Below are 24,558 nucleotides of genomic sequence, written 5' to 3' on the forward strand. Positions count from 1 at the left end.
TCTAACTCCACACTCAAAGTCCCTGAAGAGATCACATTCAAGGCTCAGGGCCTCCCCACTTCCTTCACCTCTGCCACTTTAGTCTTCTGCACCATGTCTCATCTGAACATCCCTTCCTCATCTTCTCCTCTACCTCCTCATTCATTTTTTTCTTCTCCAGGATTCTCATCTCTCCATTGGCTCTTCATCCACTAATTCTTTCTGCTGCCACTGAGAAGGTGGCATACTCCTCAGTCATCACATGAGACCTCTATGACACCATGAACCAGATCTCTGTAGGCACTCCACCTGACATTACCAGGGTGTGAAAGTATATCACTCACCAGTACCAGATGTATGGGAGAAAACTGAGGCTTCACAAGTGATGGCTGGCAGAATGCAGCAGCTTGGATATTGCCACACCCTGCCACCCCAACTCTAAAGGAGGGGACACCACTGTCACACCACTGGGGACAGCAGTTTCTGGGATTAGATAGAACAGTAACTACTACTAAGAAGAAACTCAATCTCCCACAGCAGGGCCAAGAAGCAGCCTCCATATCCTTAGCACATTCGTTTTCATCAGACAGTATGTTGGGGATTCATCTCTATGTATTTATCCCCTTCCTATGCAATGATTACCAGGAAAGCAAAATTATTACCCTGTTTTTTTTAAATTTTTTACAAATCATCTTGTAGTCAATCCAATATTAGCACTTTCATTATAGGGTCCTATTTTATGATGTCAAAGTCTGATATTCTGAAATGAATTTTGATGTTTTAATGAGTTAATGTTGCAAAGGCTAGCACTCTGTACTGGTCCTTATGCAGTCACTGGCAATAAGAACGAAGGTGTGATGGGTCATTAAAATAACCTTCTATTACTTCTAACTTTCTATGGATGTTACCTCTTGTCACAAAGGAACTGAAAGTTCTCACTTGGCATTGTCATAAACTGGCACTTCAGAGAGAGGAGTCTCTGTATACAGACACCGACTCTTTGCACAATCTCAGGAAAATAAAAGTTTGTGCTCCTACAGTCAGCTGTCATTTTTACCCATGGACTGTTTTCCCCACTACAGCTTTAAAATTCACACCTGATTATCCTCAGACATCCTGAATCAGCATATGGGTTGAAAGCAGGTTTATTTACTCTTTTTTAAAGGCCTTGAAAACCACATGAATATGCTCATTATTTTGAAAGGAGATGTCTCATAAAGAAGAACTATTTCTACAGCTTGGTTACACAGCTTGGAGGGCATGTTCCTAACACTACAAAGTAGACAAACAAAGTCTATCTCAAGAGGAAGCCTTCACTTTCAAGTTTTCTTTCCCCACTTCTGAGTCTGTAACTGGCATACACATACCCAATGGATAAATTTCTCTCTTTAGCATGGTATCATGTTGATGTTGGGTGTGTGTGTGCGTGTGCACACATGCACGTGTGTTTATATTCTCCCTCTACTAGCTATGTATTTTACTTTTTATATGCCTGGACCCTAGCACAGTAGCAGGATGGTTTTTATGAGTTTTACTGAATGCTTTAAATTGTGTCTAATTTCTACAGGTTGGAATTGTCAAGTTTTCAAATGCAAAACTCAGGACCACCTACATAAAAATCACTCAGAGGGTACTTGTTAAAAATGAGATCCCCAAGGCTCCACACCTAGATCTACTAAATCAAAATATAGGTATAAGGCCCAGCCATCTACATTTTCACATTCTCAGGTATATTTATGATTTTCAAAGTTCAAAGACTCCTGGTATATGAACTAAAAACACTACAATATTTACCCAGATATTCACCTTTTCTTTAAGACCCAATGAGATCTTGAAAGGAGAAGAAAAAGAAAAAAGAAAAGAAAGAGAAGAAAAGTACTCCTACCCTTGAACTCCAGCCATTTCCTTATACTCCTTCTCTGTCTTCTACCCTATCCATAGGGCAATAAACTTCTCCAAAGATTTCCTTACACATCAGAATTTCAAACTATAAGTCCTAGCCCAGACTCCCCGCCCCCCCAACACAAAATGTTGAGATTCATTTGGCACAATAGGTATTCAATGATCCAAAGAAAGTTCGCTGGGTTCAATTAATGGCTGTATAATGGCTTAGCAATTCAAATGGAAACTACTTGAAGGATTTACTGATAAAGCCACTTAAAAACCCCTCATTCTTTAAAAAAAAATTTGGGGGCGCCTGGGTGGCGCAGTCGGTTAAGCGTCACGACTTCAGCCAGGTCACGATCTCGCGGTCCGTGAGTTCGAGCCCCGCGTCAGGCTCTGGGCTGATGGCTCAGAGCCTGGAGCCTGTTTCCGATTCTGTGTCTCCCTCTCTCTCTGCCCCTCCCCCGTGCATGCTCTGTCTCTCTCTGTCCCAAAAGTAAATAAATGTTGAAAAAAATTAAAAAAAAATTTGTCTAAGTTCACTCATTTTGGCTGATGTTTCTGACCCAAATACTACTTCTTTTAAGGGTGTTTCTACAATGCTCAGCTGATACAGCACTGGAAAAGAGGTCATGGATATAAATACAACAGTGATTTGACCTGAGAACTACTCTGAAGTGAAGGAAAATAGATTACAAATGACTGCCCATCAAAGAAAGCTCTTCTCCTGATAATATGCTCAGTAGATCTATCAGTATAAACTCCAGTTTCTTCCCAGGAATCTCAACCCTGTGGAAAATGCTGCTGTCAGACCCCAGGTTATTTATCATAAAAGTTATTGAATACTGGGTCACTTGAAAAAAGAAAAATATATTGAAACACGCAGTCAAAATTTCTTTCTTCAAGTTAGATGTGGGCAACTGAAAATTTCTTTCCGCTGTCCAGCAGTCTATTCTATAGGATCGTCAGTGATAGGGCTTCGACTCTCCACTTTCATCCCCCCAATATCACTTTTAGTTACTCTATGTTCCAATCAAAATGAAGAACTCAAAGTTCTTTGCCAACTTCCTGTATCTCCCTCCACCATGTTTATACTCAGAGTTACTGCTCTACTTGGAATCATTATCCATTTGCTCTTTGTAAAATAATTACTGAGTCTGTCACTTTCAAGAAAAGTTTTCCAGGGATTCCTGATTTGTCAGAACTTTAAACATTGCCCCTAAAAATCAATGAATGTCTGCTGTATTTTCAGTAAACACATAATGAGTGTTAAATAAAGTGAGTCAGTGTCACAAAAGTGAATAATTTCAAGACTTCCAATAATGCTACAGTAATCAATCAAGACATTGTGATACTGGTGAGGAACCAACAAATATATCAGTGGCACAAAACAGAGAACCCAGATGTAGATTCCCAGAAATACAGTCAACTGATCGTTGACAAATAAGGAAGGGCTGTGTACCTGGGTGGCTCAGTTGTCCAATTCTTGACTACTTAGCTCAGGTCTGACTCTTGATTTTAGCTCAGGTCATGATATCATGGTTTCTGAGTTTGAGTCTCACATCAGGCTCTGTACTGACCACTTGGAGCCTGTTTTGGATTCTGTCTCTCTCTCCCTTTCTGTCCCTCCCCTGAGCATGCTGTGCTCTCTCTCACACAAACAAACAAACAAGAAGCAAGAGCAACAAAATGGAGCAAAAAAAGTTTCTTTAACAAATGATACTGGAATGAGTACACATCCACATGAAAAGAATGAATCTAGACACAGACCTTACACCCTTCACAAAAATTAACTAGAAATGGGTCAGAGACCTAAATGGAAAATGGAAAACTATAAAAGTCCTAAAGAAGAAAGTCTAGATGACCTTGGGATATGGTGATGGCTTTTTAGATACAATAATGAAGACGAGATCTATGAAAGAAATAACTGATACACTTGACTTCATTAAAATTTGTAGACCTGCTCTACAAAAGGTAGTATCAAGAGAATGAAAAGACAAGACAAAGACTGGGAGAAAATACTTACAAAAGACACATTTGATAAAGGACTCACCCAACATATATAAAGAGCTCTTAAAATTCATCAATAAGAAAACAACCTGATTAAAAATGGGCCAAACACCTTAATAGACATCTCACCAACGATATGCAGATGGCAAATCAGTATATGAAAAGATGTATCACATCCTATATCATCAGAGAAATGATAAATTAGGTAAATGAAAAAATAAAGTGGTCCATACAAACAATGGAATATCATTCAGCGCTAAAATGAAATGAACTATCAAACCATGATAAGACATGGAGACTTGAATGCACATTAGTAAGTAAAAGAAGCCAATCTGAAAAGACACCATACTATATGATTCCAACTATATGACACTCCGGAAGAGATAACACTATGGAGACAGCAAAAAAGACTAGTAATTGACAGTGAATGGTGAGTGAGGAAGGGGATGACTAGGCAGAGCACAAAGAATTTTTAAGGCATTGAAAATACTCTGATATTATAATGATGAACATATGTCATTATATATTTAACCAAATCCATAGAATGTGCAATACAAGAGTGAACCCTAAGGAAGACTATGGACTTGAGGTGTTTATAATGTGTTAGTGTGAGTTCACCCTTGGTAAAAATGTACCATTTTGGTGAATAATGCTGACTGGGTAAAGCTACGGGCCAGGGAGTATGGGAAATTTCTGTGCCTTACTCTCCATTTTACTGTAAACTTAAAACTGCTCTAGAAATATTAAGTCTTCTTTTAAGAAGTACATAGTGAAGCCCGTGAATCAAATGAAATCAAGTGAATCAAATGAAAATGTTTCATCACAAATATGTTTCTTGAAGATAATCTAACTTCCATAAATCCTAATAGCCTCAGGTATCAATATATTATCTTTTATCCTCCCAGATTAAGTATAGTTTAGAAAACAAGCCTTCCACAACCCCTCTTCCATGAGTTAAATGTGTCACATGCTTCCAAGTCCATTTTCATGCTTTATCTTTGCTAATCCTTTAAATCCTTAGGTAGAATGTGATCTTTGCTTCTTCAAGAAATGCAATACAACTTGGCTGTGGCACATTGTACACCACAGTCACTTGTGTTTGTACTTTATCATCCTATGTACATTACCAGGTCACTTACTTTTGAAAGCAAGGATAATATCTTAGTTATCTTTTTAAGTCCTGCAGGGGCTAATAGAGTGTAGCATAGTAGACGCTTAGAGAATTATGACTGAGTCAAACTGTATTATATACATCTCTATCAAGAGCTAGGTCAACATCGATAAGATATAAACTGCATTTCAAAATCAAAGTCATTGTAAGAATCAACTCACCATGAGCCTGTGTAATGCCAAATCCAGAACATATTCAGATCAGCAGGTGATTAGTATGAATTATGGAAGTATTTCCATTAAGTAGACAAAATTAACTGCTTTCTTCAGGTTTCCATCATTGACTCAAGTCTCTCATACACACCTGCTAGCCCAGGTAATGCTACTGCCATTTCTCACTTGAAAGATGGCAATAATATCCTTGTGTTCTGCTTTTGCACTTCAGATATATGCCCACACAACTGTGAAAGTGATTTTTTAAATTATTTTTTTTAAAGATTTCAGGAATAGAATTTAGTGATTCATTACTTATATAAGACACCCAGTGCTCATCACAAGTACCCTCCTTAATGCCTATCGCCCATCTAGCCCACCCCACCCACCTTCCTCCAGCAACCCTCAGTTCTTTCTACGTAAGAGTCTCTCATGGTTTGCCTCTCTCTCTGTTTTTATTTTTGCTTCCCTTCCCCTATGTTCATCTGTGTTTCTTAAATTCCACATGAGTGAAATTACATATTTGTCTTTCTCTGACTTATTTCATTTAACATAACACACTCTAATTCCATCCACATTGTCACAAAAGGTAAGATTCCATTCTTTTTGATGGCTGAGTAATATTCCATTGAATATATATACCACATCTTTTTTATCCATTCATCAGTCGATGGACACTGGGGCTCCTTCCATATTTTGGCTACTGCCAATACTGCTGCTGTAAATATTGGGGTGCATGTGTCCCTTTGAATCGGCATCTTTATATCCTTTGGATAAGTACCTAGTAGTGCAATTGCTGGGTCATAGGGTAGTTCTATTTCTAATTTTTGAGGAACCTCCACACTATTTTCCAGAGTAGCTGCACCAGTTTACATTCCCACCAACAGTGCAGGAGTGTTCTCCTTTGTCCATATCCTCACCAACATCAGTTGTTTCTTCTGTTAGTTTTATTCTGACAGGTGTGAGGTGGTATCTCAATGTGGTTTTGACTGACATTTCCCTGATGATGAGTGATGTTGAGGATTTTTTCATGTGTCTGTCTATTGGACATCTGGATGTGTTCTCTGGAAAAGTATCTATTCATGTCTTCTGCCTATTTCTTTGCTGAATTATTTGATAAAGTGATTTTCCTTCCATGACTTCACCTTGCTCCTATGATTAAGACCAAAATCCTTAAAATGGCTAAAACACCAGGTTCTAGCTCCTACCTGTCTTTATCTTGTGCTACTCTTCCATTATTTCAGTTTGACCACAGTGATCTTCATTTACTTGTTCCAATTTCATTATGTTCCTTTCTGACTCAGAGCCTTTACAGATCCTGACCCCACCGCATAAAATCCTCTGCTTCCATCATCCTTCCTGCCAAGTTAGCTCCCTCTCATCCCTTAGATCTCTATTTTAAGGTCACCTCCTCATGGATGCCTTCCTGAATTCCTAAAGTGGGTGTCTCTATCACAGGTTATCATAACACTATGTAATTTTCCCTCATATTGTGGTAGTTTATAATTATGTATTTGAGAAGTGATTAATCTCTGTCGTCCTCATTAGTCTGTGAACTCCATGTAGGCAGGTATCATGTCCATTGTGCTGGTGATATGTGGTAAGTGTTCAAGAAACCTTCCTTTAAGGGATAAATGGGTGAAAGGGGTTGGTCAAGTTGTGGACTTCCTTAAGATCATGCAGTCTTGAGACCCCCACAAGCAGTCTTCTGGAAGGGATAAAGCCTGAGCAATGTTAAGTCCACCACCTATTAGCTTTGTGACCTCAGATAATTTCTTAAGCCCCCTTCAAGCCTCCTTTTATTCTTCTATAAAAGGCAAATAATATTTTACAAGGCTGCTGAAAAGATTAAATAATTTTATATCTCTCTAGTGATACCCATAATTTTAATTAATAAACAATTAACTGTCTGTATATTTGTTTAGTATCTATCCCTAATGCTCAATTTATAAGCACCAAAGAATATGGACCATGCCTGTCTTACATACTACTATGCTCCAATGCCTAGCTTTGTATGTAGAACACAGTAGGTGATAATTATTTGTTGAAGATAAATCAATAAACATAAAAAGAATTTAGCATGGTACCTAGCTAAATTAAGCATTCAGTAAATATCAATGTCTACCATAGATTGAATGTTTGTGGCCCCCTAAATTCCTATATTGAAACTTAATCCCCAATGTGATGATATTGGGATATAGGACTTTTAGGAGGTGATTAGAGACCTTTGGGAGGGCTCTACCTTCATGAATGAGATTTGAGTCCTTATAAAAGAGACCACAGAAGGTGAGCATCCTTGTCTCTTCCAGTATGTGAGGACATGGCAAGAAGACAGCCATCTAGGAGCCAGGAAGTAGGTCCTCCCTAGACACCAAATCTGCCAACACCTTGATCTTGGAACTCTCAGCCTCCAAAACTGTGAGGAATAAGTTTCTGTTGTGTATAAGTTACCTGGTCTGTGGTATTTTTGTTATAGCAATCCAAATGGACTCAGACACTCTTCTTCCCTCCCTTCATAGCAAATTCCCCAAGACATTCCCTCTAGCCCTGTTGTTCTTTCATTTGGGTGGAGGTAGAATCAGCTGCTTGCATTGTTCATTAATTCACAACGTATTTACTGCAGATAGTGTTATTATTTTAAAAATTCAAAATTGAATTTTTAAAATAATAACACTCTCTTTTTTATGGGCAGAAAAAAAATCCCAACAACAATGATCTGCTGAGCACAATTTATGTGTCAACTGCAACAAAATGCTCTATCAGTACTACTGTTCCGACTTTGTAGAAGCAGAAGATAGACACAGATAGGCTACATGACTTAAGTAACAAAGAGAATTAAAATGAGCTTTCCACACTTCTGTTCAATACCCTTTCCTCTGCACTTAATTGTCATTGCACATGAGCAAATTCAGCAGTTCTCATCAGGCCTTCTGTGATGGTCAATGAAACTTCTTTCATCAGACAGCTGAAATATGCTCTATTGTTTATGAGACAGTGAAATGAGTAATGAAATTAGGTTAAGTGGGAAAAGGGAGAGGCACAATACTATGCTTAAAGTATTTTTTTTAAACTTCTGCATAAAGATTCTCTTTAGCTTCCTGGAGCCAAAGAGAACTAGTGTTTATGAAGTCCAACACATATTAAAAAATAGTACAGTGGCGCCTGGCTGACTCAGTCAGTTGAGCGTCCAGCTTCAGCTCAGGTCATGATTTCACAGTTTGTGAGTTTGAGCCCTGCATTGGGCTCGCTGCAGTCAGTGCAGAGTCCACTTTGGATTCTCTGTTCCCCTCTCTCTCTGCTCTTCCCCTACTTGCACTCTCTCTCTCAAAACTGAATAAACATTTATTAAAAAATAATAAATAGTAAAGATTTGTTGAATGCCTTAAAAAAGGAGACCTAGTTATAGTCTTAACTCTAGGCTAAAATTCAAATTGCAATTTAAAGATTCAAACTCAACCTCCAACTATTATTTCAAGAGCCTTGTGTTCATAATAAAAGGTTTTGGTTATTCTTTCTTTTTGCTCTCTGAACACTCCTGTGATGTACCCATTGTTTTCATTCTAAAGGTATGAAATTTGTCTCGTGATTGTCAGTTACTGGATGCAGGATACCAGATTATGAAATATAAATATAAATATATAAATATATATATGTTATATATATATGTGTGTGTGCACACGCGCATATATATATATATACACATATACATACATATATATACATGTATGTATATGTATATATATGTGTGTGTGTGTGTGTGTATAAAGCTAGGACCACCTTTGGTCCTAGTTCTGCACCTAACTAACTAGGAATAGTAGCTGTCTAATACATGACTGATCTCAACCACTGTTTTCTACAATATGAGCTTTTAGCCGAATCAAAAATCCCATTCAAATAACATCTCTGCCACTTACTAAGCTCATCTTCAAAAGGGACATAACACATATGGCACAGTGTTCTTCTGGAAAATAAATATCACAATGAAGGCATTCAGCTCTGTGTTAGAACACAGCTTATATTTAGTATATGTGAAGTCCACTTCTTTAGTTCCTCTTTGCTGTAAGAAATTTTCACTTTTTAAATCACTAGTTTTTTAAGTGGTAAGAAGTAGGAGAATTACATTTCTGCTACATAACAAGAATTAAAGGTTTGTGAGGAAGATAATGGAATCAATCCAATTCAATAAGATTTGCAGATTGCACTGAGGCTATCCTACCAGCTAAGTGAGAGGTAGCTGTCCTGTCTAGAAGACCAATTTCCATTTTAGTAAATGCATCCAATGCCCAGGTATTACAAGCCTTGATGGGAATATAACTGACATATTCATATTCTAAAGCTTGCCAGAAATCCTCTTCTAAATGGCCTAAGGGTAACAGAAATGCTTGTAAAAATATCATTGTCATTATACAAAGAAAACTTGATATTTTTAAATGAAAAAAATTAAGTTTATTCATTTATTTTGAAAGAGAGAGAGCATGAGCAGGAGAGGGGCAGAAAAAAGAGAGAGAGAGAATCCCAGGCAGGCTCTGCACTCTTAGTGAGGAGCCTGACACGGGGCTTGAACCTATGAACTGTGAGATCATGACCTGAGCTGAAATCAACAGTCAGTTGCCTAATGGACTAAGCCACCCAAGCATCACTAAGTGAAATTTTTAAGTAAACATATTGAAGTAACTCACCGACTAGGTGGTAAACTTAAAATTCCAAAGTGTACACAAACTAAAAGCTAGTTTCTCATAATATTCTGATAAAGGTGTTAGTGACAAGGGCAAACATGCTGTTGAGCTCAGAGCTTAACTTCTTACAGCTTAATACATAAGAGACAGACACTGTGTAATAACATAGACTCCATAAAGGCTAGTGAAAAATCTTTCACTTGTATCATGAGGTAACATTTACCCTTTTAGATATAGGAAATTCTAGCAACATGGGTTAATATACTAAGAAAACTTGCTAGAGACTAGTTATCATAAATTTCCAGACTGTTTTTACAATTGATAGTCGTTTCCTTTGTGTCTTATTCTACTCAGGCTGCTAATAACAAAACACCATAGGCTAGCTGGCTTAAAACACAGGAATTTTGGGGCGCCTGGGTGGCACAGTCGGTTAAGCGTCCGACTTCAGCCAGGTCACGATCTCGCGGTCCGGGAGTTCGAGCCCCGCGTCAGGCTCTGGGCTGATGGCTCAGAGCCTGGAGCCTGTTTCCGATTCTGTGTCTCCCTCTCTCTCTGCCCCTCCCCCGTTCATGCTCTGTCTCTCTCTGTCCGAAAAATAAATAAACGTTGAAAAAAAAATTAAAAAAAAAAACACAGGAATTTCTTGGGGCACCAAGGTGTCTCAGTCGGTTGAGCACCTGAATCTTGATTTCGGCTCAGGTCATGATCTCGTGGTTCATGAGTTCTAGCCCCACATCAGACTCTGTGCTGACAGTGTGGACCTTGCTTGGGATTCTCTGTCTCCCTCTCTCTCTGTCCCTTCCCTGCTCGCTGTCTCTCCCTCAAATTAATTAATTAATTAATTAACTAATTAATTGAAAACAAACAAACAGGAATTTCTCACAGTTTTGGTGGCTCGGAAATCCAAGACCAAGGTGCTGGCCGATTCGGTTCACTGGGGAAGGTGGACCTTCTGGCTGGCAGGACTTCTCCCTGTGTCCTCACTTGGCTGAAAGAGAAGGAACTCTGATCTCTTCCTCTTCTTCTAAGGACACTGATCCCATCACAGGGCCCCATCCTCATCATATCATCTAAACCTGATCACCCTTCCAAAGGGACCACCTCCAAATACCATCACATTGGGGGTTAGGGTTTCAATAAAAGAACTTTGGGAGGATACAAGCATTCAGTCCATGACACCTGGTAGTACAAAAATCAAACACATCAATCTCTTAGTGGTGTCCACCACTATTTAGGTGATTAAAAATTAATAGGGGTAAAAAGAACAACCCCCAAACACTTTGATAAATTCAGCAATACACTTCATCAATTTTGATTTCTGCTTGGCAATCCACATTATTTTAGCCTTCTATTTCACGATTTCCCACAACACTAAAAGAAAATGTCATTTGAATATCAAAGGAAAATCATTCAGGATGTCAGATTACAACATAAAAAAATAAACATTTTAGGTTCCATTTCATTGTGTTAGTAACAGACATTGCACAAGTCAATGTTACTTAGAGAAACACTGTCATCTTCATAAATGCCATATTGTAACTTGGATTATTCAGAAAAAATTGCAGACAAACCATAAGCCCATCTTCAGGAATAAGGATCCATGAGGCTCCAGTAAAGGTCATACAAATAATTCATTTCAGGGAGCTTCTCTCTTAGCCCTTATTTTACCTCTCTCCATACCCTTCCTTCATAGACTTTCTCTGGCATACAACGTAATTCTAATAACCTGAGAGAATGAACCCAGGCAAATGAACATTTTATCTATTTCTAATAATCACTGGCCACACAATGTTCATGTACAAACACATGCACATCCAAGCATTTGCCTATCAAACACCCACCCCCCCCCCCGTACTCACCATATATGCCCAGAAACACCTATGTGAAAAGGAGAGTTAACATTTACAGTTAGTATATGGACCAGACACTGTAATAAGCATTTTACAGGTATTTCATTAAAATGTTTTTTTAATGTTTATTTATTTTTGAGAGAGAGAACGAGCAAGCAGGGGAGGGGCAGAGCAAGAGGGAGACACAGAATCTGAAATAGGCACCGGGATCTTTTTTTTTTTTAATTTTTTTGATGTTTATTTATTTTTGAGAGAGAGAGAGAGAGAGAGTGAGCGAGCAGGGAAGGGGCAGAGAGAGAGAGAGGGAGAAAGAGAATCCAAAGCACACTCCAGGCTCTGAGCTGTCAACACAGAGCCTGACATGGGGCTTGAACTCATGAACCGTGAGATCATGAACTGAGCCAAAGTTGGTCACTTAACTGACTGAGCCACCCAGGCGCCCCTAGGCACCAGGATCTTGAGCTGTCAGCACAGAGCCTGATGTGGGACTCGAACTTACCAATGCGAGATCATGACCTGAACTGAATCAGATGCCCAACCAACTGAGCCACCCAGGTGCCCCTACATGTATTTCATTTAAAAGCTCATTTAATCCTCAGCTCTGTCTGATGGAAATAACTTCATTCATGACCTCTGCTGAAGAGACCACCATATTTTGCCCATGTAATCCCACCACCCATCAGGTCCAGGATACTGGAGAAGACATCTTCTTAGCTGAGGAGTATCTGTCCCAAACCTGGGATAAAGTCTATCTTTAAGAAATTCATGTTGCCGCTCATAGGAATACAAGTTAAATACAAAGACTAAGGTAAATGGTAAAGTAAAATGTAAGATAATGAGAAAGCCAAGACACATGGGGGCATAACATTAAGTTGGAGTCCTAGAATGAAAAGCCATCAATCCCAATTGCTGAGGTACTTAAGCCACTGGATCCCAGAACCACCCTCAGGCTCCTGCTCTTTTCAGTTTGTTTGGCTCTTTCTGATGTCCCATGCCTATATACTCATATAACAAGTTCCCTGACTCAGAAAATTTTGAGTTAGCCTCAACTCCTTAAAACTCAATTAGTCTAACCAGTACCACCTACCCTAAATCTTTGAAGATGGATCATATACCAAACATCCTCAAAAGTACTGGGACAATAGTGGGTTTTACCCCACAAATCATTCCCAGAGAACAAGATCTGTTTGGTAGTTATCTTCAAGAGCATTAGATCTAATGGAAGTGACTGATTATTCTCTATTTTCAATGAGAAATGAATGATTAAAAAAGATAGGGGAGGGTTCCCATTGTAATAGGAGGAATTTAAATGACATTTCCTTTAAAGTAATGGCTTTTTTTATTTTACGCTGGAAAGACAACAGAAGGAGTCCTCTCTGGATGAAAAAGACAACAGATCATTTTAGAGAAGCAGGAATTTTTAAAAATTGGAATTCAATGCACACGTCCCTCTCTGAGTCTCCCCATGCCATGACGGCTGCACCACGGTAACCAAGAATCACCTCATCAGCTCTGGCACCCCAGGGTCCCAGGGAGCCCTATGGAAAAGATGGCAGCCTGCAGGTCTTTACTGCACATTGCCAGAGGAAACATCATGAAAAGCCCCAACAGCAGCGTTTAGAGTCCAAATACCTCAATTCAAAGTTTAACTCTACCTATTCTAAGTTTATGTGTTAGGATCTGTGAAGTGGAGAGGAGAATACTTGTATCAGATATTGTGAGGATTAATAACCATTACCATGCAGAAAAGCATCATGGGAGCTGTACATCCCTATAAATTCTTAATATTTGTGATAAGAAGAAATTTCTTACAGAATAATTAGTAGTGAAATTCACTTAGGAGTTAAAAACGTGGACTCTAGGATCACACAGACCTAACTTTGAGAGCTAACCTTCTAGATCACTAACCAGGTAATATTGGACAAGTTATTTCAATTCCAAATCTCAGTTAGCTGTAAAATGGGGTGAAATAGAAACTCACCTCATGAGCTGGTATGATTTTAAGTTACAGGAGATCATGAGTATAAAGCATCAAGCCCTAAGATTCACACTCATTATGTATTGCAAATGTTAATAGTAGTAGCAGCCTCATTAAGTGGTATTTCCAATACTATTTATAAACAGAGCATCATCCCAGATACAGAAACACCTTGGAATGCCCATTCCCAAGAAGTAACTAAAGAGCAGGAAACCTTGAATGTGATACTCATTTTTTATACCAACCAGCAAGTGGCATCACTTAGGGTGCACCGTGTTCACTTCTCATGCTAATAGCAAAAGGAAATTCAATGTAGCTTCTCCAGCCACAAATATACAGTTGTCCTTTAGGAAGAATTTAGGACTGGTGAACCATAATGAGGAATTATATTCTCCTAACATCAGTGTTCAATTTATTGTTTCAAGTCTTCAGATATAACCTACAGACAAGGCTGAGATCTGGCAGGAAGAAAACACTTTTTGCTGTAATAAGCTAACACATCCTTAGAGCTGTCATTTTGACTCCTACTTAAATATTCTTTCATTTACCCAATCATTTAACATATACTTAATGGCATAGGATCAAACATTGGCTATTTGACAGTAAGCAAGGCACATACGGCCCCTATCTTTTACAGCTCACAGCCCACTGAGTACACAGATGAGATAACCAGCAATTACCATCCTGTGTGTGGAAGTTGTGTTAGGAGAAATCTGCTTTGTGGGTACCTGGAAAGGAAATCCTCCCCTATTCTCAAGGTAACAATTCCATAATAATCAAGACACTGAACTGGTCTCCTCTCCCTATTAAATTATGACTCTCAAAGAGAGAATCCAGCTTACTTGTCTTTATTTTCTCCATAGAACCAGAACTATTACTTTCCACAGGTACTTGCCTAGCATGTGTCCAGCTGACTGGCCCACTCAACATCTATTCCAACCTCCTTGTACTTTTCTCCAAGACTGGAAAGTAAAAACATCCCCCAGCCACCCTTGTTCATCTGGCTATCAGTGTGACTTTGTATTTGCATGTAATTGGCACAACCGAAGAGTTGTTTTAGAAATGTGTTAAATGGAGATAAAAGTAGTCCTAGAACCATCCCTTAGTGGTGTAGACTTCAGCAGACACATGCAGCTGGAGTCAACAAATTCAGCAGTGACTTGCTGGGTTATGGCTGAGATGGAATGAAACTGGGGCCAGAATTTTGAATAGCAGCCCTCTGACCTCCTGGGATTATAACCGTGACAGGGCTAAAGCAATTTTGGCGGGACTCTTATTCTGCAGTCCTTCCCAGAGGCTCAGCCTAACCGCTGTTTCTCCAGCATTTTAAACAATGTTATAGCCAACTAATTCCCTGTATGAAGTCCCTTTCCACCCAAACTAACTGTAACCATTTCTGTTATCGGTAACGAAACCCCCATCTTCTGAACCAAATGGAATTTGTCAGAAATATATACCAGACCCCACCATCAGTAACGTAAAGCACTAGAGCATAAGATGAAGCCACACATGGTAAGAATAGTAAGAAGGAGCACACCATGGCCAGACCTAACTACTTACATAATTCTGCTTCAGATGGTTTGTGAATGTGTTGGTCTGTCAATAATCTGGAACCAGTCAAGGCCAATCAATGTGGTTCTATTGCAGGCTTAAACTGGCCTGCAACCAAGTGGACAATCTAACAAACTTAAAGATGTGTCGTGGTCTGCACAAAGGTCTAGAAAGAAGGAAGTCAAGAGCAGGCACACTGTAAAGAAGATGGGGACTTGACCAGCAAACAGGAGAAAGTTCCCTTGGAAGGCTTGATTCTGTCGATTATAAAAACAATGAAACTCACCATGTAGGTTCTCTACCTAATTCCTTTGGGTCTGCTTACAGATTCATTATAGATTTTTTTTTAAATTTTTTTTTAACGTTTATTTATTTTTGGGACAGAGAGAGACAGAGCATGCACGGGGGAGGGGCAGAGAGAGAGGGAGACACACAGAATCGGAAGCAGGCTCCAGGCTCTGAGCCATCAGCCCAGAGCCTGACGCGGGGCTCGAACTCACGGACCGCGAGATCGTGACCTGAGCTGAAGTCGGACGCTTAACCGACTGCGCCACCCAGGCGCCCCAGATTTTTAAAAATACCTAGCTAGTTTCCAATCATGTGGTGATTACTTTGCACCCACATATTCATTTTCTTCTCTCACCCACTCTTTCTAGATCCATTTTATAGGCAAAAGCCTGCAGCTTATGAAGATAATTGATACACCCCAAGTCTTATAGACACTGGTTGGCAAAGCGGGGATTCTCTGGCTCTGTGACACCAAAATCAAATTCCTGAATGACAAGTTACATCATGCTGCCCCCTGCAAAGAAATTCCTTCCAGGGAGAGAATGCAGTGACCAATTGCCATTAGTATTCATGTCCTCTTGCCAAGCATAGTCTCTGTAAAATAAACAATTGTATCTTGTACAACAGTCTCTTTTGAGTTGAGATAACCTGATTTTTCAGACCCCATCGACTCCCTCAAATCTGATACACCAGTGAGGTAAATTGGAGGAATTGACCAACTCAAGAACAGGCTCAGAACATGCTGGACCCACCAAAATGCTGCCATCCTTGGGCTCCCAGCCTGGATAGCCTCTTTTGTAGCTGCACACTGAAGAAAAAGTTCCCACTTAGACTGAGCAGACGTACAGGGCTGCCTCTGCCAGCAAAATAGTGGCAGGAGCAAACTGCACATAGTCTTTGTTTCATGTTCACCAGGTATAAATATGAAACAATGTTAGAGCATGGGAGGAAAACACAAGGAGCCTCCAGACATAGACCAAACACACATCTGGTGTTTACATGAAAGCATGCAGGGAAGATGTGCAGTTTCAAGGACTGCTAGGCAATGACAGTGGGTCCCTTCCCTCACTGGCTCCTGGGAGATCATGGGGCTCTGGATCTCACAGTGCTATGGCATTCCATAGCCTTGAGACCAGAACATCACTGACGTTTCAGCAGCTACCCCATTCACTTTCCCAAGGCTTACAGTAAATTCTCTAGAAATAACTCCACACTCTATGTATATCCTTTCTTTTCAAAGGCCATAACCCCTATTTCTCTTTCTCCTCCCTCTGTCCTCAGGAGACTGCTGTGGTTTAGGGGGAGGCTCTTGGGTGTTCACCATAATGGCATGACACAGATTTCTGAGCTATTTCGGTAGGAGGCTTGTCCCATGTTGTCCTCACATGAAAGATTTTTCAAAGGTTGTAGAATTCCACAGCTCAGTCTTATCTTGACTAGTCCCTAAAGTGCAGGTTCCAACAACAACAGGGAGTATTAGCAGCTGTTTTCATGATGTAATTTCAGGATCAACAAGAAGGCCTCTCCCACACTCATAAAATTATATCTCCATCTGGCTAATGAGGCCTAAAAATTCACAGATTTATTCTTTTAAGCTGTGGCTTCCTGCATTTACCACATTTCAAATACCCCTAGGAAACCAGTATATTAACCTTTTTCAGTCATTAACATCCTACTGAGCTTAGTTTCTCGTAAGTTCCACCTACAGGAAGGTTTTAAAAAGTAGGACCAGAAAGGGGAGCCTCAGAATATGAGGCTTTAAGACACAGAAGGGATGGGGGTGGGAGGTGGAGAATGGTCTCTGCCTTTCTGGAGCTCAGCTCTAGGAGGGGTGGGGAAGGGAAGAGTCAAATGCATGGCTTACAGCCACTCCCTCCATGACTCCCCCACCTTCCTGGGTTCTATATGCTATCTGAATAACCTATGTTATATTTTTCAAACTAAAATAAGGAGTTCAAGTTGAGCTTCCACTGCCTACTCAGTACTAGAAAAGAAAAAAAAAAGATGTGGTATATATCTACAATGGAGTATTACTTGGCCATCAGAGAGAATGAAATCTTGCCATTTGCAAATATGTGGATGGAACTAGAGGGTATTATGCTAGGTGAAATTAGTCAGAGAAAAACAAATATCATATGACTTCACTAATATGAGGACTTGAAGATACAAAACAGATTAACACAAGGGAACGGAAGCAAAAATAATATAGAAACAGGGAGGAGGACAAAATATAAGAGACTCTTAAATATGGAAAACAGAGGGTTACTGGAGGGGGTGTGGGAGGCGCAGTGGGCTGAAACATTAAGGGGCATTAAGGAATCTACTCCTGAAATCATTGTTGCACTATATGCTAACTAATTTGGAGGTAAATTTAAAAATATATAAAAATTAAAAAAAAAAAGATAGAGAGACGGAGTAACTTGATCCTCTGCAAATGTAACAAAGGCAAAGTCCTGGAACAATTTGGGAATGAAGCCGTCTACCGCTTCTCAGTCCTGGCAAAAGAACTGCTGCAGCATATATGCAGTCACGTCCCTCTGTAAGGCACCCGACAAACGCCTTCCTGCTTCTCTAAAGCTCATCTGGGCTTTGATGAGATTCAGGAAGTTTGCAGTCACACCATTGTTCCTTGATCGTATGTCTCTACAGGTGACATGACTTTCACCTGGGTTTCCTATTCCATAAAACAAACACAGCCAAACCCCTTTGAAGGACTCGTGTGAATATCTTTCCTGTCCTGAACCAGAAGAACCTCTCCAAAGCTACCAAAATATTCTTTCAGATCCTGTTCGGTTGTTTTCCCACGGGAGACCCAACACTCTTAAAGCGGACGTTTTCTGGATGGCTCTCTTCACTTTCACTGCTGAAGAAGCAGGCATCTGTCTCGTCCCTTTTCCTGTGGCTATCTTTGGGATAAGTTGACGACTATCCGCTACCGGATTTCCCCAGCCAGCATCAGGGATGTGCAGAATGTCTTTGACCGGCCGGACACCTCTCATACGCTGAGACGCTGGATTCCGGTAGTGCAGTCCACGTGCTGCCGACAAACTGGGCTGTCACTGTGGACAGCAGCACTGTCCCGTCGTCTTCCGATGGCATTTCAATGGGCTCGTCGTTCTCATCTTTGGTCACCCGAGTACATTCAGACACCTGCTCTTATTTCTCCGCTAGGCCGCTGCTAGGAAGCCTGACAGGGAACCCGAAGCAGCGAGGGATCCAGGAGCAGCCCAGCTACTGCTCCGCTCCCGCGAAATGGCCGCCTTGTAACTCTTTACGGAAGAAGAAAAAACACCACCGTGACCGCCACCATTTAATAACCTTGCTCTAAGTGTGGAGAAAGCAACCACCCATCCCCAAAAGGAAACATCGGCAGGCTACACGTATAGGACATATGGGGCCTATACTTGCAAGTGCTTACTTATGTGGGAACATGGAAGGGTCACCTGAGTCCCTGATGGCCCAGATGGGGTTCTTTGGAGGTGTCTGAATGAGTTTTCTTGTGTGCTCCCTTAGAGAAAGCTGGCCGTGAGACGACGCGGCCAGAAACTAGGAAGCCCTTTGGTTCCACCAGCGAAGCCCTGACTTTTGGGGAGGAACGGACGCTCACGGAGATATCCCGGGCCACATTTGGTTTGTGGGTTGCTGCAGCTTTTTTTTTGGCTTCTTTGCGCCAAATTGGCTGTGTTCTCATTGGAAATGGAAAACACCTGCGCGATGGGATCCATCCGCGGTAATGCTCTCGTGCGATTGGATTTGTTTTTACAAAAGGGGGAGATTTGACCATTGGGTCTTTCGTGTCCTCTCCACAAATAGGAGTGAAACAAAGGCTGATGTTGGTTTGCATCTTGTTTGTGGATCTATGGCCACAGGTGTTATCCGTGTGAGATGTTTTCTCTACCTCTGGATGCTATTGCTAACACCGATTTGTAAACGAGCTCCGTTAATGTGTTTCAAGGCAAGCTCTTGTAAACATTGGGCCTTCTAACACTCGGGAGGATCAGAACAAACCCAAATGTGTGTCACATTCACATGAACGGGGTGTGTGTGTGTGTGTGTGTGTGTGTGTGTGAAATTCTGTACATTCAGAGTTTTATGTTACTCCATAAGAAAGTTGCCTCACGGGAAGGGACACAATTGATGGCCCAGAGAGAGGAGAGATAAAAATTGAACACACCTGCCCTCCCCGCTACACCCACACCCACACCCACACCCACACCCACACCCACACACCCTTTCCCAATAGTCAGAAGAATGAGGAAGAGGAGGAAGGCAGACAGGTGCCAGTGATCCTAAACCCACCCCTGCTCCTCCCCGAGCACAAGCGCCAGAATTGGTGCCCACCCCATGGCCTGCTCCTTCACCTCTTCCACATGGCTGAAAAGCAAACAGAAACAAAGCCACTTCAGCAGGAGGGAAAGACAGACGGAGATGGGAGATGGGAGATGGGAGAAGGGGAAGGGGAAGAGGAAGGGGAAGAGGAAGAGGAAGAGGAAGAAGAGGAGGAAGAAGAGGAAGAAGAAGGTGGCTGACGCTGATGTGCAAAAAAAAAAAATGATGACATAAAAAGATAAAAGAAATGGAAAAATGTTATTCCAAAACTTTAAATCTGCCCGGGGCCTTGCCAGTGGCTCCCTTGCCACCTCTCCCTTCCCCTCCCTCCCCCACTCCTCCTGTTTCTGCATCAGTTGGTGTGGCTCCAGTGATCTCCTAGGCCATCCCCGGTGGTGGGGCCTCCAGTGAGGGCGACTTTGGGCCACTTCCTGATGAGGTTCAAATTGGAGCACCTACCAAATCAGCAGAAGGGGACCAAGAGGTCCCCTGGGCTTCAACTGCCCACTTCAGACTTTCCCACAGGAGCCTGATGGAGGGGAAGTGAACCGTTTGATTTTTTTAGTGGACACAGGTGTGACATATACAGTACTAAATCCCATTCAAGGTTGATTGCTTATTTAAAACAGACATGTTTTTGGAGCTTTCAACATCAAACACAATACAGATAATCAGGCTTTATTCTTTGTTGTTGTTGTTGTTGTTGTAGTAAAATCATCACTTGAATTTGGTACTCTCTGCATTACAAGCCTTTGGGGTGGGCAGTGGAATTGCCTTGCTTCTGTCCCGATACTGAGCCTGTCTGTAATTGTGGTTATCAAAAATTGTGGCCGTTATAAACAAAACAACACATTTTATCCCTCGTTTTACAAGAGGTATCAAAAAAAAAAAAAAAAACCTTAACAAATACACCCTTGTTCTACCCTGACACTCACTTCAGGATCCATCCCTGAGGGAGGAGCCTAATCAGCTTTTATGTGAGTTAATTTTATTAGTTAACTAGTACCTGTTGCAGTTTGTCAGGGAAAATTACTTCAAATGATGTTTCATTTTGTCTGTCTCATACAGTGTCCATGGGTGATTGTTGAGAGGATATAGGGTAAATACATAAAAAGGTTTATAGGTAAACTTTTAAAATGGCTTCCCAAATCTTTCGTGACCTGGAACTTCAAAGCTTTGCTAAGCTAAGTGGTAAATTAGGTTCAATTCTTCGGACATCTGAGTCTTTTCCACAGAAGATAAAATACTAAAGGGTGAATTACTAAACACAGTGTATTTTGTTTTGTTTTTTTTTTTTTGTCTTTTGCCTTATTCAGAAAAACTAAACACACTTCTGTCTGTTAGTAAACATGTTACATGCTTTTTTTTTTAAGATTTGTTTTTAGGTCTATTTCCTTATTTTTGAAAGAGAGAGAGAGAGACAGAATAAGCAAGAGAAGGGGAACAGAGGATCCAAAGCGGACTCTGTGCTGACAGCAGAAAGCCCAATGTATGGCTCGAACTCATGAACTGAGCCGTAGATCATGACCAGAGCTGACGTTGGAAGGTTCATTGACTGAGGCACCCAGGTACTCCCGTAAAGAAAGTTTTAAGAACACCTATTTCTGTATGCATTTAAATGCTAATAGACTGACACTTTAGAACAGTGTACATTTAGGCAATTGAGCATAGGGCCATTCCTTAGAAGTGTATGGAGTGATTATCAAACTCTTTTTGTAAAATTTAACATATAGTTAACATATAGTGTAGTATTGGTTTCAGGAGCAGAATTTAGGGATTAATCACTTACATTCAACACCCAGTGGTCCTCCCAACAAGTGTCCTTCTTAATGCCCAACACCTATCCCATGTCCCCTCCAGCAACCCTGACTTTGTTCTCTATATTTAAGGGTCTCTTAGGGTTTGCCTCCCTCTCTGTTTTTATTTTTTTAAATTTTTTAATGTTTATTTTTGAGAGAGACACACACACACACACACACATTGTGAGTGACGGAGGGGCAAAGAGTGAAGGAGACACAGAATCTGAGGTAGGTTCCATGCTCCGAGCTGTCAGCACAGAGCCCTATTCAGGGCTCAAAACCACTAACTGCGAGTTTGTGACTTGAGCTGAAGTCAGATGCCCAATCGACTGAGCCACTGAGGTTCTCTAGTCCCTCTCTGTTTCTATCTTATTTCTCTTTCCTTCCCTTCCCATTTGTTCATCTGTTTTGTTTCTAAATTCTACATATAACTGAAATCATATGATATTTTCTTTCTCTGACTTATTTTGCTTAGCATAATATACTCTAGTTCCATCCATCCACTTTGTTGCAAATGGCAAGATTTCATTCATTTTGATTGCTGAGTAATATTCCATTGTATATATACACCAATCTTTATCTCTTCATCAGTTGATGGACATTTGGGCTCTTTCCATAATTTGGCTATTATTAATAGTGCTGCTATAAACATTGGGGTGCATGTACCCCTTTGAATCAGCATTTTTATATCCTTTAGTAAATAACTAGTAGTGCAATTGCTGGGTCATATGGTTGTTCTATTTTTAATTTTTTGAGGCAGCTATATACTGGTTTTATATAGGTTTTTATATACTGTGTATAGGAGCCTATACACAGTGGCTTTACCAGTTTATATTCCCCACAGTGCAAAAGGCTCCCCTTTTTCTACATCCTTGCCAACATCTGTTGTTTCCTGAGCTGTTAATTTTAGCCATTCTGACAGGTGTGAGGTGATATCTCGTCATGGTTTTGACTTGTATTTCCCTGGTGATGAGTGATGTTGAGCATCTTTTCATGTGTGTATTAGCCATCTGGATGTCTTAATTTTTTTTAATGTTTATCTTATTTTTGAGAGAAACAGAGACAGAGAAGGAGACACAGAATCTGAAGGAGTATCAAGCTCTGAGCTGTCATTACAGAGCCTGAGGTGGGGCTCAAACCCAGAAACCATGAGATCATGACTTGAACCAAAGTTGGACACTTAACTGACAGCCATTCAGGCACCTGCATTTGGGTGTCTTCTTTGGGAAAATGTCTGTTTATGTCCTCTGCCCATTTCTTCACTGGATTATTTGCTTTTTTGTTGTTGTTGAGTTTGTTATGTTCTTTATAGATTTTGGATAGTCACCGTTTTATCTGACATGTCGTTTGCCAAATGTCTTCTCCCATTCTGTTGGTTGCCTTTTTGTTTTGTTGATTGTTTCCTTCACTATGAGGAAGATTTTTATCTTGAGGAGATTCCAATAGTTCATTTTTGCTTCTGTTTTCCTTGCTTCTGCAGACATTTCTGGTAAAAACTTGCTGTGGCTGAGGTCAAAGAAGTTGCTGCCTTTTTTCTCCTCTAGGATTTTGATGGTTTCCTGTCTCACATTTAGGTCTTTCATCTGTCTTGAATTTATTGTGTGTATGGTGTAAGAAAAGGGCCCAGTTTCATTCTTCTCCATGTCACTGTCTAGTTTTCCCAGCATCACTTGTCGAATTGACAATCTTTTTTCCATTGTATACTCTTTCCTGCTTTGTCGAGTATTAGTTGACCATACATTGTGGGCCCATTTCTTGTTTCTCTATTTGGTTCCATTGATCTATGTATCTGTTTTTGTGCCAGTACCATACTGTCTTGATGATTACAGCTTTGTAATAAGCTTGATGTCTGGAATTGTGATGTCTCCAGGTTTGTGTTCTTTTTTCCTTTTTCTTTTTTTAAACAATATTTATTTATTTTGAGAGAGAGAGACAGAGAGTGTGAGTGGAGGAGGGACAGAGACAGACAGACACAGAATTCAAAGCAGGCTCCTGGCTCTGAGCTGTAAGCACAGAGTCTGAAGCAGGATTTAACCACAAACCATGAGATCACGACCTGAGCTGGTCAGACACTTAACTGAGCCACCCAGGTGCCCCTGTATTCTTTTTTTCAATATTACTTTGGCAATTTAGGTTTTTTTTCTGGCTCTATACAAATGTTAGAATTGTTTGTTCTAGCTCCGTGAAAAATGCTAGGGTTCTGTTGATAATGATTGCATTGGATGTGTAGATTGCTTTCAGTAGTACAGATATTTTAAAAATATTTGTTCTTCCAATTCATGAACATGGAATGTTTTTCCATTTTGTGTGTGTATTTCTTCAATTTCTTCACAAGTGTTCTATAGTTTTCAGAGTACAGATGTTTTACCTCTTTGGTTAGGTTTATTCCTAGGAATCTTATGATTTTTTGGTGCAATTGTAAATAGGATGAATCCCTTGATTTCTTTTCTGCTGCTTTATTATTGGTGTATAGAAATGAACTGATTTCTGTATGTTAATTTTATATCTTGTGAATTTGCTGAATTCATGTATCAGTTCTAGCAGTTTTTGGTGAAATATTTTGGATTTTCTACATCCATTTTACATCGTCTGCAAATAGTGAAAGTTTGACTTCTTCCTTACCAATTTGCATGACTTTTTTTATTTTTGTTTTTGAATCACTCTGGCTAGGACTTACAGTACTACGTTGAACAACAGTGGTAAGAGTGGACATTCCTGTTGTGTTCCTGACCTTATGATGAAAGTTCTCAGTTTTTCCTCACTGGGGATGATATTAGTTGTAGGTCTTTCATATGTGGCTTTTCTGATGTTGAGCTATGTTCTTTCTATTCCTACGATCTATTCCTATGTTCATTTTTTGTACATATATATATATATATTTTAATTTTGTA

The 24,558-nt window shown here is 40.2% G+C and overlaps 1 pseudogene; it reads right to left on the minus strand.

Moving 5' to 3' along the window:
- Positions 1-165: 165 nt before the first annotated feature.
- The window catches only part of LOC116737765, a 79,908-nt pseudogene continuing 55,515 nt past the window's right edge, over positions 166-24,558 (minus strand).

The sequence above is a fragment of the Lynx canadensis genome, chromosome E1 (assembly GCF_007474595.2).
Source record: "Lynx canadensis isolate LIC74 chromosome E1, mLynCan4.pri.v2, whole genome shotgun sequence".
Classification (NCBI taxonomy): Eukaryota; Metazoa; Chordata; class Mammalia; order Carnivora; family Felidae; genus Lynx; species Lynx canadensis.